The sequence below is a fragment of the Chiloscyllium plagiosum genome, chromosome 25 (genome assembly GCF_004010195.1).
Source record: "Chiloscyllium plagiosum isolate BGI_BamShark_2017 chromosome 25, ASM401019v2, whole genome shotgun sequence".
Taxonomy (NCBI): domain Eukaryota; kingdom Metazoa; phylum Chordata; class Chondrichthyes; order Orectolobiformes; family Hemiscylliidae; genus Chiloscyllium; species Chiloscyllium plagiosum.
Window position 1 is genome coordinate 27,954,627 of NC_057734.1, and position 19,253 is coordinate 27,973,879.

The window sequence follows — 19,253 nt, forward strand, 5'->3', positions numbered from 1 at the left end:
TCACTGAGTTGAGATGATCACCTGAAGCCGATCCCACAGTGACAGCACCTGGAAGGTCTCCCATCAGTGTGAATTATGTCAATGGGACATTAATTCCCTGGAACTTTTATAGCACTTCCTACAGTCTGGGCATTCCCTCTGGTGGTGAAGGAAGTACTAGTGTTGGCTGTATGTTTTGCCTGGAATGAGACAAAGGGAGGGGTTGAGTGAGGTGAAAGTGGGTGGCACAGCAGTTACTGCTGATATTGGTGAGGGAAAGGTAGTGAGGTGTCCCAGCTGAGTGAGTAGGCAATGCAAGGGGCATGCAGGTTTAGAGATTGGGGGTTGGTGTGAGAGAGATTGAGCAAAGATGCTGCATGCAATCATGAGAGTGCTAAACCATGAGAGACTTGGTAGGAGGTGTGCACAATACACAGTGAGTGGGAGGGAGCAGAGAGAAGATGATGACACTTACTCTTTAACAGCATGGAGGGTCATGAAACTTCATCATGCATTGCTGGGCATTCTTCCAGAACGTGGATGCCAACTTCAGACCAGGCTGGCAGGGCTGATGCCATAATTTCATATGGCAGTCCTGGGGTAAGAGGATGGGTCTCTTCATCTAACACTCTATCCACCAGGATCTTCAGGTCTCAGTCAACATTTTGGACGGTACCAACTTGCTCTTCCTCAGGCACCTCCAGGGCAATTCATCCCACACTGCAACTGTGAATAGCAGATCCTGGCTGGCAGCTGAGATGTAACTACGGTGCCAGCAGCAGGAAATTCAGAACGTCTCAGCAGTGGCAAATACATTAGCTGCTGGCAAACGCAAAATAGCATGCTACATACATCACTGGGTGAGTAGGGTCAAACTGCGTGAGCTAATTTACTAGAAATCAGAGAGAGAAACCATCCATGAAACTCCCCCTCCCCCGCAAAACTGGCACTTAGCCGAGTTTTGGTAAAATTCAGCCCTTTGTATTTTGCTCTGATGATTCTGATAGAAACACTCACAGATGATTTATTTAGCACCTATTCAGAATGCCATTATTTCAGGTATAACTGTGGAGAATCTTGAGCTATCCCATTCTGAGGAGTTTCTTGTAAAAGTTTACTCAAAGTAAAGAATATCAAGGATAGAAGTGGGAAGCTTTCCTAGTGTCAGTCATAAACATCCCCAAGTTGGTTATTACAGTCCCTCTATTCTGGATCAATACTAGGCTTTAACCCTTGTAACTGAGATTGCTAATTTGTGCTAAATTGCAAGCCATTTTACATAGTGGGCCTCCATTTGTTGGTAACAGGATTAAAGTGATTAGATCTATAAGCGAGCCTGACAATCAGCCAAAAAGACATTTTCTGTCTTACATTCAAAATTAGATTGCAGACACACAGGATGATGCTAAATGAATTGTATCCAAGGTGCATAACTTGAGATTCGCATTTATGTATCCCATATAATCAGAAAATGAGAAAGACACTATCTTAAACAATGTTAGCTCAAAGAAAAGTTTATTGTCTAACCAAAATTAGATAACCAAAAGCATGCCATACAAAAGAGAATACTCTCAGATACTGTGACATTTTAAAAGAATTCTCAAAACGTTTCCACAGGGTCACAAGGATAATACTCCGTTTTTTAAACTTCCATTTAAATTAAACGTTGGTCATCAATCTTATTCTGATTAAAGTATTCAGCTTGAAGCCACTACTTCCGGATACCTTTACCACAGTTTATACGTTTTGCACAACAGGTACTTGTGGGTCATCCTTTCAATTCCAGCACACTTGAAAAATATTTATTAACTTTCTGGGAACCTTTGTTTGGGTTGTGGATTAAAAAAAAATGTCAAGGAGAAACTAGCCTTTCTTCTCAGCAATACACCAAAGCATTCTCATTAATTTTAGTGATTTGTACTGTGGTTGCTTTTGCTTTACCCTTTTATAGTCAAGCAAAAGCAAAAGCCATTTTTACTACTGTCTTGCTTCAAAGTTCATAAACAGCAAAAGGGCAAAATGCTGCCACAAGAAAGGACAGCTTATTTTCTGGTGCAGTGAGTACTCATTCACTTTAAAGGAATGCACATTAGGGGAGGCTGTAATTAGCAATGGTGTGCAGTCACAGACTGAATGACTGATGCAAGTGTCTCAGATGCATAGGACTTGTGAGTTAAGAACTCATGAATCCTTGGGAAAAAGCAGTTTACTCAGTCCATCAACTGTGGATGACTTGCTGTATCTGATGAAAAGTGTAAGATTAATCTTTATAAACGGCCATAATTGTAAAGTGCAGGGGATGGAGCCAAGTCATTGCAAATGAAAATTAAATTACTGAAACTGGCAACACGTACTCCCGAGTGCTATAAACCAACTTGCTTCAGTGCTTTTTAGCTATCAAGGTACTTACTGTTTACACACTTGGTAAAGAAATTGATACCAAGAAGGAGATTCTCTCAGACTGAAGAAGTTTAAGGACACCTGGGGACTGGCATAACAACTTGTTATTGAAAAATTTATTCGACAGTAGGATGAGCAAAGAGCAGGAGCCTGTCAGCAAAGCCACTAGGAAAACACATTTAAACCATTTCTCAGAATAAGAGTAGCATTCAATAGAGTGTGCTACTAACTCACTTTAAAAGATGTTTCCACCTTTATTAATACCAATGCACAAATATTATCTATCTCAATACACAACTCCTCTAGTTATTCTGCATTAATTTATATTGACCACAGGCAATGCTTCTTTTATTTTGTTGTTGTTAAGCACAGTCTATTTATCTCAATGCTCAGTATCTATCTAAAACAGGACATTTGTGAATGCCTTATGCAGCACGTTTCGGGTTGTTGTGTGTCTGTCCATGCAAGGAACTTCAAGACAACACCAGCAACAGGTTAAGTTACTGTCTCCACATCAAAATGGACAGCACGGTGGTACAGTGGTTAGCACTGCTGCCTCACAGCGCCAGAGACCCGGGTTCAATTCCCGCCTCAGGCAACTGACTGTGTGGAGCTTGCACGTTCTCCCCGTGTCTGCGTGGGTTTCCTCCGGGCGCTCCGGTTTTGTCCCACAGTCCAAAGATGTGCAGGTCAGGTGAATTAGCCATGCTAAATTGGCCGTAGTGTTAGGTTAGGGGTATGGGTGGGTTGCGCTTCGGCGGGTCGGTGTGGACTTGTTGGGCCGAAGGGCCTGTTTCTACACTGTAATGTAATGTAATCTAATCTAAAATAGGATTTGTTAGGTTTCCTTTAGTTTGAAATGATGTGTACACAGTCTGAAAGTTAAAATGAAGCTCATTTTTTCCCCATAGAAGTTGCAGAACTGTCATTACCAACGGCTAAGCACTTGTCACAATAATTCACAATGGAGGCCAAATCTGTTCAGTATTATTTAATCCACAGTGAGTAGCACTCGCGTGACAAGATTGCATGTTCAAGACCTATCAGAACTTAAGCATATAAACTACACTGATACTTGAGTATAATACTAAGAGTGATGCACAGCTAGAGGTGCTACCTTTAGGTGAGATTTTATACTAGTGTCTGGTCTGTCTATCCAGCTGACACTCATTAAAAGATCTCTGGCACTGAGCATTCAATATTGCAATCCTGTGCTCTTTCTACTTCAGACTTTCTTGTTAGCAAAGGAAGTCTAGAGAGAGATATAGTGCCTTTTGGTGAGGTTTATCCTGAGCAGCTCCATGGAGGACTCTATGCTCTACGGGCTGTTCCTGGGGACACATACCAAGAAAAACATCATCTGTGTCTGGAGGGCCATCAACTTGGTGAAAGGCACTCTTTGGTCTGTCCAAAGCTTGTTGGTCTTCCAGAGCAAGGTGTTGACATTGACCGAGTGTTACAGACTGGCACATTCCAAGGTCCAGGACTACGTGCTGAGGGACGCACTAAAGCTTGGGGCAGTTGCTTGGTGCAGTGGGGGAAGACCACCATCTCGGGTCTGTCTGCCAAAGGTAAATGGGGATCCATTCAGTTATTGGATCCTCTCAGTGCCTCAAATACATGTAAATAATATCTTGCAAAAGTAAGAAATGCCTTGGGCTTTTTGAAACTGTTGGGAGAGTCAAACTCTAATGTGTGTTTGTTCTTAATGCGCTAAGACTGTACAGAATACTATGCACGTGTATAAAGGTATTTATGAATAAAGTATATTGTTGAAATGAAAAGAAGCTACTAGAGATTGTAAACATATTCAGAATAATAAAGACCAGTGGAAAAGGTTGCTCCAAGGCAAAATCTGAGTTGGTCCAGGCTGGCCAGCATTTCCTGGTGGGCTGTGCTCACCAACTCCTGAGAATAGCAACTATGCTGAGTGTTTGGGCGATGGAGCACCGGCCTGTCTGGCTGCGGTTCTCGAGTATCTAATGGCTGAAATCTTTGAGCTGGCCAGTGACGTGGCTTGGGACAACATGTAGACCCGCAGCATTCCCAATCACCTCCAGCAGGTTGTGTTCAATGATGTGGAGCCCAACAAGCTGCTGGGAGGGGTAACCATTGCTTAGGGTGGGGTGCTGCCACTGAAGAAAACCTCTGCTATAAAGCGAAGAGACAACTCTTTAATCCAATTCATGTTCAGTAGTTGTAGTCTGTAGGAATAGAGAGTAGGAGTGAGACCAGAGTCTGTTGACTAGTGGGCAAGGTTGTGTAATCAGTTCCTGTATTGTTTCTCTTGTTGAGAAAGTTGATTCAGTTCATAAGGTTTGAAATGGCAGGAAAACCTAGCCCTGTGGAATGCCCCTCCTGCAATTTCTGGGAAATCAGGTGTCCCTAGTGACTACATATACATGAAGTACATCCAACTGCAGCTCTGGACGGACACAGTGGAGCATCCATGAGGTGCAGAATGTCATAGATATCACATTGAGTGAGCTGAGCATTAAGGGCTACACAGACAGAGAAAGATTTGGTGACCACCAGGAAGAACAGTAAGTGTGGACAGGCAGTGCAGGGGTCCCCTCTGGCCATTCCCCTCTCAAACAGGGATACCATTTTGGATATTCTTGGGATGGGGGAAGAATAGCCTCTCAGAAGAAAGCACAGCAGCTGGATCAGAGGCATTGAGATTGGGATCGTTGTACAGCAGGGAGGGTTGAAGCACAGGACAGCAATAGTGATTGAGGACTCAATAGTTAGGGGCACAGGTAGGCATTTGTGGTCACATGCAAGGCTGCAGGATGGTGTTTTACTTCCATGGTGCCTGTTTCTGAGTAAGCACAGAATAGTTTAAAGGAGTGTGAGCATCCAGAGATCGTAGTCCATATTGGTTCTAACAATATAGGTAGAGAGAGCGCGAGAATGATAGCAGGTCCTGAAAAGGAAGCTAGGTAGGAAGTCAAGAAGCAGGACCTCTAGGGCTATAATCTCAAGATGATTTCCTGTGCCACATTTCAGTGAGGCTGGTAATACGAAGATAGTAGAGTCAAATATGTGGCTAAAGAGCTGGTGCAGGAAGGAGGACTTCAGGGATGTGGATCATTGGAATATCTTCGAGGGCAGGTGGGACCTGTACAAGAAGGACACGAGTTGAAACTATAGCTTTAAGAGGTATATTTGGTCCTTTTCTTTAAATGAAGAAACTTGAGGCAGAATTTTCAAGCTGTTTGCTCCAAAGCCAATAAACTGCTTGTGAGGCCTTGTTTTTTTTAATATAAAGTTGGAACAATGGAAGCAGCCTGAATGGGTGGGGTCAAGCTTCCAGAGAACCAGGACTTTTTTTCAGTTTAGCTTTCAGTAACAGTTGCTGGGGTCTTTAAGCTGGATGTGGAAGCTCCTATTCTCTCTGTTACAGTTAAAAGCTGGGGGTTCTCTTCCTGCTGCTAGAATTGCATACGAGACTATCCATTTTACTGAATTTGCCTTTGCCAAGGGTGTGCTTATGGGATGTTACTAAATTGGGAGTTTAGTGGTAGTTAATATTTTATTTTGTTAACCATTTTGTGTGTTACAATTAAGTCAATTTTCTTTTACCTGTATTTTAATAAGAGAGTGTATGTATAAAGTGTGTTTTGTTTCAAGCCTAGTACTTTGACTGATCAAATTGCATGCAGAACAAAACACCTTACACTTAACATTTTCTTATTTTAAAATTAGGGTCAAGACTATCCTCTTATTATATTTTGAGTAGGTTTGGTCTGGTCCATAACAGTCAGGACATAGCTAAACTGGAGAAGCATCAATATAGGGAGGTTTGCTAATGTTACTTGGGAGGGTTTAAACTGATGTACTGGGGGTTTGGAACCAGCGCAGTAGGTCAGCAAGAAAAGTAACTGAGGAGATGTCAGAGAGTATGGCTAGTAAGGTGAAGAGGAAGAACATTATAGGATTGGCGGTCTAAGGTGTATTTGTTTCAATGCAAGAAGTATGACAGGTAAAGCAAATAGGATGTTATAGCTATAATTGAAAATTAGTTGAGAGGGGGACACAGGTGGCAGCTTAATATTCCAGGATTTGATGTTTCAGGCAAGATAGAAATGTTGCAAAAGAGGTGGGAGAGTTGCATTACTTATAAAGAAGAATATCACAGCTGCACTGAGGGAGGACACCTTAGAGGGCTCAGCAGCAAGGCCAGATGGGTAGAGCTCAGGCAAGCAAAGGGTACAATTACTTTGGGATTGTACTACTTGCCTTTCAATAGCTAGTCAGAGAGAGAACAGATATTCCAACAGATTAGAGAAAATATGTAAAAACAAGGTTTTGAGATGGGTGTTTTAACTTCCCCTATATTGACTCTGACTCGTTAGTGTTAGGGGCTTGGATGGGACGAGTTTGTTGAGTGCGTCAAGGATGTTTTTTTAAAACAATATGTAAATAGTCCAACTAGGGAAAGGGCCATACCAGATGCAGTATTGAGGAGTGAGCCTGGCCAGTTGATCAGAGGAAGCATTTTGGGAACAGTGACTATAATTTTGTAAGTTTTAAGATACTTACGGATAAAGACCAGAGTGGTCCTAGGGTGAAATAATTAAATTGGGGAAGGCTAACTAACACAATATTAGAGCTGAAAATGTGTTCCTGGAAAAGCGCAGCAGGTCAGGCAGCATCCAAGGAGCAGGAGAATTGACGTTTCGGGCATGCGCCCTTCTTCAGGAACACATTTTCAGCTCTGATCTCCAGCATCTGCAGTCCTCACTTTCTCCTCGAAGTTTTTAACACAATATTAGGCAGGCACTGGCTGTTTGAGGGTAAATGTCATTTGACATGTATGAATCTTTTAAAGGCCAGTTTAGTAGAGTTCAGGACCAGCATGTTCCTGGGAAAATTAAGGATAAGTATGGAAAGATTTAGGAACTTTGGATGACAAGAGAAATTGAGAGCTGAGTCAAAACGAAAAAAAAGGAGGCACATGTAAGGTTTAGGAAACTGAAGATAGGGCCTTCAAAAAAAAATATAGAAAGGTAACAGAAACAAGGAATTAAGAGGGCCAAAAGGGACCATGAAACGTCTTTGGCAAACAGGATTAAGGAAAATCCCAAGATGATTTATACATGTATAAGGAACATGAGGGTAGCAAGGCAAAGGGTAAGCCCAACCAAAGACAAAGAAGGGAATTTATGCTTGGAGCCAGATGACATGGGTAAGGTCCTTAATGAATACTCTGTATCGGTATTCGTAAAGGAGGACATGGTGATTGGAGTGAGTTTCGGGAGCAGTATGTAGATATTCTAGGGCTTGTCAACATTAAAACAATAGTGTTGGGTATTCAGAAAAGTATTAAGACAGATAAGTCCCCAGGAACTAATGGGATATGTCTCAGAATGCTGAGGGAAGTAGGAGTGAAAAATGCTGGGACCTTTACAGAATCTTTGTTTCCTCTTTCGTGACAGGGAGGTCCCAGAGGACTAGAGAATAACCAATATACTCCTTTTGCCATTAAACAAAGGATCAATCTAGGAAATTATAGTCTGCTCAGCCTTACATCAATGGTAGGGAAGTTATTGGAGAAGATTCATAGGGAAAGAATTTACTCACATTTGGAAAATATGGACTTATTAGCGATAGGTGGCATGGCTTTGTGAAGGCAAAATTGTGTCTCACAAACTTGATTGAATTCTTTGAGGAAGTGACAAACATGTTTGATGAGGGCAACTTTGACAATGTCTCTCATGGCAAGATGATACAAAAGGTGAAGTCACATGGGATCCACAGTAAACTGGTAAGATGGATACAGAACTGGCTTAGTCACAGAAGACAGTGTAGCAGTGAAAGGATTTTTTTTTCAGACTATAGATCTGTGACCAGTGGTGTTCCTCAGGGATAGTGCTGGGACTGCTGTTGTTTGTAATTTATAGAAATAATTTGATGAGTATTGTAGCTGGCTTGAATAGTAAGTTTGCAGATGACACAAAGATTGGCAGCACGCTGGATAGTGAGGAGGATTACTAGATAACAGGTTATAGATAGGCTGGAAATTTGGGTACAGAAAGAGAAATGTCTGGATGAAACTCCACCTGCCAAATATGAGTTGATGCATTTTGGGAGATCTAATGCAGGAGGGAAGTTTACAGTAATTGGCAGAACCCTTAGTAGCATCAACATAGAGGGATCTCTGTGTACTGACCCACAATTCTATGTAAGTAGGAGAAAGTAAGTACTGCAGCTGCAGGAGATCAGAGTTCAGAGTGTGGGGCGCTGGAAAAGCACAGCCAGTCAGGCATCATTCAATCCTCAAATGCTTTTTTAAATACATATTTTTATTGAAAACCTTTTTAAATCTTTTGCAAAACATTTATGTACAAAGAGAAAGAATAACACCATCAAAACAGGAAAAAAAGTTCATAACAGAGTACCATTGTTAATAAACGACCTACTATTCTCCCAAAACGGACATCTACTTAACTTAAACTAAACGACAAACATATTAGATAAATACTAACAAACTAAATTCAAAAATAGCTTAAATAATATCTCACTACTTTATTCTATCTCACTCATCACACCTCCACTGAGGCTCCCATTCCTGGGAGCACCATCTACAGTACCCGTATTCTTTTTCCCCCAGTCTTCCTCCTCCCGGGGCCCTACAGGCACCCATACTGATTCCCACGGTTATACCACAGCCCTGATTAATATTGCTGATAAGTCAGCGTCAATATAATTTAGAACGGGCCGCCACGTCTTGTAAAACTGTTCCGTTTTGTGGTGCACCATATTCGAGAGGTAGTTTTGGGGGAGATGCTCCATCACCAGCCTATGCCACCCCGTAAGACCTGGTGTTTTTTTCTGACATCCAGTTCACCAGAATGTTCTTCCTCGCACAGTGCGTAAGAATATTACACAATCTCTTCCAGTGTTCCCCCAGAGGGGGCAAATTTGGCAATCCCAAAAGAAGAAATACCGATTCCACATTAAGTTCAATCCCCAGGATAAACTTTAGCTCCCTTACTACAGTATTCCAGTATCTCTGGATCTTACAACATTACCAATAGTAGTGTGTGAGTGCACCTATACTAATATTACATTTGGGACACCCTGGTGACGTTCCTCTTTTGAACTTAGCTAGCCTCTCTGGTGCCATACGAGCCCTGTGTAAGGTCTTCAATAGCATGGCCTGCGCTCTGTTACATACTGAGATTTTCCTTACATTCCCCCAGATGTTTTCCTATATCTCCGATGAAAATACCCTCTCCTAACTCTCCTACAGAGTCCTTTCATGTCCCCCAAGGGGACATTTACCTTTCTGTAAATGATATAACGCACTGACTGAAAGAGCACCCGTACACCGCAGTACTCTTTTCTCCACATCTGATTTGTAACACAGGCAGGAGCGTGATCTTCCTCTGTATATTGTCCCTTATCTGGTAATATTGGAAAAGGTCCCTATTAAACAATCCATATTTCTGACTTAACTGATTAAATGACATCAGGACCTCCCCCTCAAATAAGTCTCCCAGACAGAAGATTCAATAATTCTCCCAAGCCTTAAAGCCAGAGTCCATTGTCCCAAGTTTAAATCTTGGTCTCCCACCATCGGGGTAAATGGCGAGGTCTTAGACCAATTGCCCCCGTCTTGCCTGATTATCTTCCAGGCTTTTACCGTATTTAAAATAATTGGTTTTTTTACACTGCTGGGTCACGGATTTCATCTTCTCCATGAATAATAAATTAATTAAAGGTCATCTCTACTGCGACGCTTCAATATCAAGCCAAATTCACTCAGAATTCTCCCGTACCCAGTTACCAACATAGTTTAACAGAGCACTTATTTGGTATTTCTTCAAATCCACAAGATCCACCCCTCCCTCAGCCTGTGAAAGCTGCAATTTAGTGAATTTAATTAGAGGACACTTGTAACACCAAATAAAGGCCTCTAGCCAACCCTTAAGCCTCCGTAATACTTGTCTAGGTAACAACAATGGGAGCATTCTCATGGGGTACAGCAGCCGAGGAAGAACATTCATCTTAATCAGGGCTATTCGGCCCAATCATGATAACTGTAATCCCTCTCACCGTTGCAAATCCTGTTTAATTCTCTAGTAGTTGTACATAGTTAGCTTTATACAGCTGGTGGAAGAAGGGGTAATAAAAATTCCCAAATACAAAAAAACCTTTTGACAACCATCTAAAAGGGAATTGCATTCTATCCTCCAGATTAGGCACCTCCACTAAACCCCCTACCGGCACGGCTTGCGATTGTGTAAAATTGATCCTATAACCCGAGAAACCACCATATGAATTAACTGTTTGGATCAGTCGAGGAACAGACTTTTCCGGATTGGCCAAAAATAAAAGGACGTCATCAGCATATAGGGTGATCCTATGCTCCCCCATTCCCACCTTTGGCGCTACTATTTCAGGATCCTTCGTGATATTTTTGGCTAACGGTTCAATCGCCAAGGTAAATAACGGCAGTGATAAAGGACACCCCTGTCGATTACCTCTTTCAATATTAAAGTTATTGACTTAACACCATTTGTAATGAGTGCTGCCTTAGAGTCATTATACACTACTGCTATCCATCTGACAAAGGATCCCCCCCAAACTGAAGCACTCGAGAACCTCAAATAGATACGGCCATTCTATCCAATCAAGTGCCTTTTCTGTGTCTTGGGAGACCACCAAACCTGGAATCAATCTTTGCTGGCATACCTGTACTGTGTTCAGTACTCTCCTAATATTGTTAGAGGCACTACAGCCCTTAACAAAACCTGTCTGGTGTCCTTTTATAATAATATGAGGCAGGACTTTCTCCAACATCAGAACCAGCCTCTTGAACTTTTCCACTTTTTCCCCTACTTGGAAATACCACCGACTCACATAACTCAGATTAACATAAGCAGGAGAATTTTGCAGGAGAATTTTGCAGGTGACCATCACACGCACACACAGGACTCCATTCTTGCCCACTATTTTAAAGTATAAAGACCATTTGCCATCCCTCGCCAGATACAAAAGACTGCTTTCAACTGAGAAAAACCATACATAGACTTGACAAAATCAGCAAGCCTTGAACATTGAAACAGGACTCCCTAACCTCGATCACTCTTTTACCACAACACATGGAATCTGGAAAAAGAGCGATTCAACCAGAGTGCGCAAAATAACGTCGCAGCTAAAACTAATTCTGTCAACAGCTGATACCCTCTTCCTCATCATCTCAAACGCAGCCCCCAGCACAAACATCTTAAGGATCTCTTCAAAATGGCAGCCCTACATTGCAGTGACCTGTACAAAATGGCAACAGCCCGCGACCTTAGTGAAATGGCGTGCGTCTCCTGGCCTCTCTCACATGGCGAGCGCGCACGGCACCTCTACCCATCCCAGACCTTCTTAAGATGGCGAGCCCACCCGGTCAGAATCTCTTGCCCGGCCTCAGCCCGACTTCCTCAAGATGGCGACCTCACCCGATCACTATTTGCTGACCACTGCACCAACATAAAAAAGCTCTACCACTCCGCGCCAACCCTCAACAGAACGGCCTTCCAGAACTTTCCTTACGCTTCCGAATTCCTAACTGCGCGCCAGCCGCAACAAAAATAAATCAACACCGTTTCCCCAATCCACTGCCATCACAACCTCCCAGTCCCAACGATGGTTGACCACACTCTCCCTCAACGGCCCCACCTTGCCAAATAAAAACTGCATGTGCCTGTCCCCCCCACCCTCTGCAACTACCTCACATTTAAACTCCTCGGCGCACAAAGCGAACCTAACCACCCTAAACCTGTAAAGGATGACGCTAGTTTCCCTTTCCCCTCTCTGCCCAGCCCGCATATCCGTCCGCTGTCTCCTTCCTCCCACACCATTAAGAGCAGCATGGTGGCTCAGTGGTTAGCACTACTGCCTCACTGCACCAGGGACCCGGGTTCAATTCCAGTCTTGGGTGACTGCTTGTGTGGAGTTTGCACATTCTCCCAGTGTTTGCATGAGTCTCCTCCGGGTGCTCCAGTTTCCTCCCATGTTCCAAAGATGTGCAGGTCAAGTGAATTGGCCATGCTACATTGCCCATTGTGTGAGGTGCTTTAGTCAGAGGGAAATTGGTCTGGGTGGGTTACTCTTTGGAGGGTCAGTGTGGACTTTTTGGTCAAAGGGCCAGTTTCCACACAGTAGGGAATCTAACCTTGCATAAAATTTTGAAATCTACATTCAACAGCAAAATTGGTCTATATGAAGTACATTCTTCGGGGTCTTTCCCCTTCTTTAAAATGAGGGAGATATTAGCCTCCCTAAGAGTGGGCGGCAGACAATGCTGTGTATAAAAATATTTGTACATCCCCAAAAGTGGCTCCACCAACATGTTTATGAATTCCTTATAGAATTCAGTTGGGAATCCATCTGGTCCCGGTGCTTTGCCACCCTGGAGATGCCTTATTGCTTCCTGCACCGTTAAAGTCGCATTCTAAAGGGAAGCCTGTTCGTACTTGTATTGGGGAGGTCCAGACTTTCAAAAAAGGACTGCATTCCCTTTGTACCGTGTTCACCCCCCTTCAACCGATATAGCTCTTCAAAGTATTCCCTCAACCTAACATTGATCTTTTTCAATTCACAGTAAGCAAACCAGCCTTCTCCCTAACAGAGGTAATAGATTAGGAAGCTTTTTTCCTCATCAAATATACCAGACATAGGCTTATCTCCGAATTCAAACGGTTTTTGTTTGGCAAAGGAGACCTTTTTTTTTTAAGCCATTCTTGTGTGCATTGACTCGAGAGCAGCCAAGAGAGCTGTGACCCACTGCAGCTTAACCACTGACGGCCTATTAGAACATGTTTTCTTTGCTACCTTCAGCCGGGCCTCCAGCATCCGTTGCTGCTCCTCACTCTTCCTCTTTCTAGTTATTGAATACGAAATGATCAGCCCTCATAAATATGCATTAGTGGTCTCCCCAAGCATTGCCAGATTACTGACCGTACCTGAATTAATATCCCAAAAGGCCCTGAGCGATCTTATAATATATTCAATAAATTTACTATCCTCTAACAAAACTGGAGCCATCCGCCAGTGACGTGCATCCATTCCACTACCCTTGATTTTAACATCTTAATACACTGGCGCATGATCCAAAACAGCTATATTCCCAATTTTGCACACCAATGTTCTGTCCAAACTGTCAATTGGCATAAAAAACATGTTATTTCGCGCATGGCACTTGTGTGGGTTGGAATAGAATGTGAAGTTTCTTCCATTAAGGTGGAGGTGCCTCCACACATCCACTAGTCCCAACTCATCGCACATGTCCACCAACTGTTTAGACTGCGCGGGTGTACCTGCCAGGCCTTTTGGCATCCTGTCAATCTCTGGATCCGTGAGACGATTAAAATCCCTCCTATACTCTTAGAACCTCAAGATTCATTAATTTAGCCATTGCATCAATTAGAAATTTAAGAGGGTGTGCCGGAGGACAATATATATTCAAAACACCATAATCTTCTCCATGTATTAGGGCTTTAAGAATGATAAACCATCCATGTTCATCCTTAATCTGCTCAGTTACCTGGAAAGGGAGGTTCCTTCTTATCAGTATAGCCACTCCTCTAGTCTTAGAGCTGAAGGATGAGAAAAATACTGTCACAACCCCCCCTTGCTGCAGTTTCACATGTTCCTTATTAGTTAGATGCTTCTCCTGCAGCAGGGCAATGTCCACCCTTTCCTTCCTGAGGCTTGATAAGACCTCCTTTCTTTTAACAGGAGAATGGCTCCCTTTTATATTCCAGGTGCACAAATCACTAGCCATGGTCACCTAGGACGCCCATGGTTTCCCAGGAGGGGGGAACTTATCTGAGGCGTGACAAGTTACAAAAGTATTAACTCTGAGATCTAAGAACTATTCCTATAAAAACAACTACAAGTTAAAAAAAAACATTTAACTGAAACATATACCCAAATAACCCCCAATTTGCTTGAGATCTTTCCCCTTGCCCATAGGGGGCACCCCTCCCAATCCTTACTACCATCTTAACTCCCTCTCACTGAGGCTGTGCCCTAGCCCCAGCCCCAGGCAATTCACAAAAGAAGAAAACCTGTTATTTACATTCTGAAAGTTAACAATGGATACCCATCCCCCACCACCCACTCATCTCAGCCACAGATATGGGCGGCACGGTGGCATAGTGGTTAGCACTGCTGCCTCACAGCGCTGGAGACCCGGGTTCAATTCCCGCCTCAGGCGACTGACTGTGTGGAGTTTGCACGTTCTCCCCGTGTCTGCGTGGGTTTCCTCCGGGTGCTCCAGTTTCCTCCTACAGTCCAAAGATGTGCAGGTCAGGTGAATTGGCCATGCTAAATTGCCCATAGTGTTAGGTAAGGGGTAAATGTAGGGGGGTGGGTTGCGCTTCGGCGGGTCGGTGTGGACTTGTTGGGCCGAAGGGCCTGTTTCCACACTAATGTAATCTAATATAGCCACAGATATAGCCAGACCCAATAAAAAAAAATCAAGAGGACAGCAGTAAAAAGAAAGGAAACCTAAATAATACCCAACCAAACAATATATAAAATAATTCCAATTTTACAAAACTGTACATATAAAACCAATAACCACAAAACAAAGAGAGAGGAAGAAGGAAGGGGGGGGAAACGCCAAACCATTGTCTGCAAAGATGCCCCCTCTCCTCCCACTCAGGTTCAGGTGCTTCATTTCAAAGATTTCACAAATTCCTTCGCCTTTTCTGCGGAGTCAAAGTTATATACCATACCCCCATGGCCGAAACGCAATGCGGTCAGGTACCTCATGGAGTATTGAATGTTCAAGTCCCTTAATTCTTTTTTCACATCAAATGTCCTTCTCTTCTTAATCAGGACTCCTGCAAAACATTATCCTTGAACCTTTATACATTAAAGCTTGCGAGTTCCATCCCAATTTTCTTTGTTTCCACTATTAACCGCTTTTCTCTATAATACAGGAGCTGCACTAGGACTGCGCTGGGGCGTGGGTCCAGCCCGGATCTGCACATTGCGATCTGGTGGGCCCGCTCCACACTCACCAGGCCCGACTCAGACTCCAACCCCAGGAACTTCGGGAACCATCCCTGCAGAAAGCCTATGAGGTCCTTGCCTCCCTCGCGCTACGGGAGACCCACGATCCATAAGTTCTTCCTTTTATTTTTGTTTTCCAGGTCATCAACGTAATCCTGAAGGATCCGAACCTGGTCTTCCAGCATTCGGATTCTTCCTCCTGAGACCTCTGCTACGGTCTCCAATGTTGCGGTCCTCACCTCTACTGCGTCCAGTCTTCATTCCAGCAGCTGGATTTCCTGCTCGTGCTTTTGAAGAACAGCAGACAGTGGCTCAACCGCTGCTTGAATCCACTCTCAGAGTTTGACAAACTCAGAGTGAGTGCTGCTGTCCTGCTGGATCCAAAGGGGCCTTCCCGGGAGACTTGAGCACTGGCTGCAGGCACTCCTGATGCAGTAGGGGAGTGCCCTGACTCTTGTACTCCTTTAGGCCCTTTTCCTTTACTGGTCTTCCCTCTGGCCTTAAAGCTGTCCCAGACAATTTCAGCAGCTCCAAATAATCAGTAAGTTTACTGGATATTTTTTTCTCCTGGGGGTGGTTGGTAAAGCGGGGAGGGGTGAAGTTCCACCTTGCCCGGGGGGGGGCACAAAGCCCAGCACAGCAGACCACACCACTTAAGATTGCCGCCATCTTGAATCTCCCCAATCCTAGAATGTCCGATGCTGTCCGACCAGTTATGCTTTTCCAGCACCACACTCTTCAATTCTGATGTTCAGCATCTATAGTCCTCACTTTCTTCTAGTTGATTATAACCTTACTGCGAAATCTCTTCCAAAGATGCCTAACTTGAAGACATTCCCCTCCTCCCTCTACAAGTATCTGAATAAGTCGCTCTCTCACTGCACCCCTTCAGGTCGTCTCCTCTACTCTGAAGCTCTTCAGCCATGTCCTGAAGCAGACACACTACCACAGCCACATCTCCACGTTCCTGATAAAGAGCTTATACTTGAAATGCCAACTCTCCTGCTCCTCAGATGCTGCCTGAATGGCTGTGCCTTTCCAGCACCACACTCTTCAAGTTCCACGAAAGTGGCAACATTAGTGGATTATGTGGTCTAGAAGGTAGAAGCTCATTTGCCTTCATCGGTGGGGGACAGAGTATAAAAATTGGCAAATTATGCTATAGCTGGTTGAAACTTCAGTCAAGCCACATTTGGAATAGTGTACAGTTTTGGTCACCACACTACCAGAAGGATGTGGAGGCTTTGGAGAGGGTACGGAAACAGCTTACCAGGATGTTGCCAGGTTTGGAGGGTATCTGTAATGCGGAGAGAATGAACAAACTTGGTTTATTTTCATTTGAACGTCACAGGAGGAGGGGCAAACAGATAGAAGTTTACAAAATTATGAGAGGCACGGACGGACTGGATAGTGGGAGTCTTTCTCCCGGGGGGAGATGTCAATTTCCTGGCGACATAATTTAAGGTAAAAGTTTAAAGGAGATGTAAGAGGCATGTTTTTAAAAAAAAACAAAGGGTGGTAAGTACCTGGAATGTACTGCCAGAGGTGGTGGTAGGTGCAGATACAAGAGCAACGTTTAAGAGGCATCTTGGCAGATATATGAATAGGCAGAGAATAGAGGGATAAGGACTGTGCAGAGGCAAAAAGCTTTCAGTTTAAAAAGGCATGTGTTGGTGCAATCTCATTGGGCCAAAGGAACTGTTTTGGTGCTGTACCTTTCTGGGTTCTCCCTAAATCTCAAGACATCTGCCTTTTTCTTCATGGCCTAATTTCAAACCTGCCTCTTTGAACAAATTTTTGGACACCCTTCCTCAGGGTCGATGTTTTTTCCACGTTCCTCTGAAACCTTGAGATGTCTGTCTATGTCAAATGTAAAAGCATATTGGAGTTACTTTGGTATAATTGAGTTGCCTGCTTGTTTAGATATGGCCACACGTCTTTTAAAGTTTCAAATATGTTGTTCTTTACAGATATTGGTAATCTGGTTTCCATAGTTAAGACTTGAGACTAAGTTATCAGATCTTCAGCACTAGTATATACACCATCTAGGCTAGCCATCCTAACGTATTATGCTGAGTCAAGAACAGAGTCTGTAGAACAACTAATTTGAAATACTAAATTATATACTGTAGGTTGGTTGCCATGAACCAAATCCCAATTCCTGGGATTTACTCTATTTATTTCAAAACTTTCATGGATATACTACTGTGCAGGAAATAACAAATGTGGATAATCAAGTTTAACTGTATTCAGAATTGTGCAAGGGAAATTCAATTATAAAAGAGCTATCCTGAAAAAAAATCATTGTAAGTTTGGCAGCATTTTTTCACCTATTTGTACAATATAGGTAAAGAGATGGTTTTACATTTAAAACAAGTTACATTTATTTGGTAATACATAATTTTACAGCGTATTCAAAACAATCCTTTGAAAGATTCAGCTCCCAATCATAAATGCCTTTCCCGGTCAGTTAAAAAAACGAAAAAATACTGTTGCCGAACAGCCAGATGGCTCAATTGCTATCGTTAGAAAAGGGAAAAAGTTTAGAGAATTCAAATTAGTCATAAAAACAGCAGTTAAGTTGTAAACTGGCCAGAATGTGCAAATCTCTACTATATGCATTTTGCAAGATCAGATGTCATTTACTATATAGCTTTAATTTTTGTAACATATCTATTTATTAGTCATCTGGCTATTGGCAAGATAGATTCCCCCCAGTCTTCTGGTTGTAAACATGATTTACAGAATTGCTAATGATGCAATTATATTTTCAGCTGTTTTACGGATGTGCTTAAAAGGGCATTGACCTTTATATTCATAAAAAGATAAAATTAATAAAACATAGAACTTGATTAACACTGAGCTAACAAAAATAACATTAAAAAATTACCTAGTTCATTAAAATACTCAATGTTTACTTACACTAAAAATGACTTTAGGTTCAACAAATGGATCTTTTCACTTAATATTAAAAGTTTACAATACATCAGAAAGTCATGAATATTTCTTTCAGAGGCAATGAAGAACAGAAGTAGATATAAAAGAAATATTGCCTTGACAAAGTGAAGAAAATAATACTTGAACAACCTCATTATCTGCCAGTAAACTCTGAAATTACTTGTAGTGTCCCACATGTTGAACCTCAACCATCTTTCAGGCAACCTAAAAGATTCAGTTTGCAGGTGGTGAGCCAAGGAATACTACTAGCCAATCCATTACTTGTTGAAGAAAGGAGTTACAAGTATTTTCATCATAATTGCATGTCTCAAGTACTGGCTCATTTTTATTTCCTTGTCTGATTATGCTTCAGTTCTTCACTTTACCTTCTTCCATTGATGAATAGTTTACCAGATTTGGTTTTGTGATGATCAAATGTCACAGATACCACAATAAAAATAATTAGCGTTACACACTGTATGGCTGCTAGTAGGAAGAAATAGTAGTCCATATGACATTTGTTGATGTTACCTGGAGGGGAATAAAACAGTTAAAATACATTAAAATTTTGACTTGTGCAAATTAAGATACAATCACAAAGTCTGAAGATGGGAACTGTTTTGTGTTTTAAAATTGACAACACAAAGAACACCAATCTTTGAAACAATTTCTACCACGTATACAGAATAGATGCTGAAGTTTACAGTATTTCATGGTGTCAGGTTATCCCAAATCATTGTGCAGCCAATTAAGTACTTTTTGAAGTGTTAGAATTATCATAAAATACAACATGACAGCCAATTTGCACACTGTAGGCTCCAATGAACCACAATGTGATTAGATTAGATTAGATTAGATTAGATTACTTACAGTGTGGAAACAGGCCCTTCGGCCCAACAAGTCCACACCGACCC

At 42.5% G+C, this 19,253-nt stretch overlaps 1 protein-coding gene and 1 long non-coding RNA gene across 2 annotated transcripts in view; one reads left to right on the plus strand and one right to left on the minus strand.

Moving 5' to 3' along the window:
• slc15a4 (solute carrier family 15 member 4) overlaps positions 1-19,253 on the plus strand; it is a 228,407-nt gene that overhangs the window by 107,574 nt on the left and 101,580 nt on the right. The window lies entirely within an intron of this gene.
• Positions 17,762-19,253, minus strand: part of LOC122562702 — a 24,752-nt gene continuing 23,260 nt past the window's right edge. The window contains exon 3 of the long non-coding RNA XR_006315390.1: positions 17,762-18,870. This is a non-coding gene — a long non-coding RNA (uncharacterized LOC122562702). The remainder of the gene's footprint in view (positions 18,871-19,253) is intronic.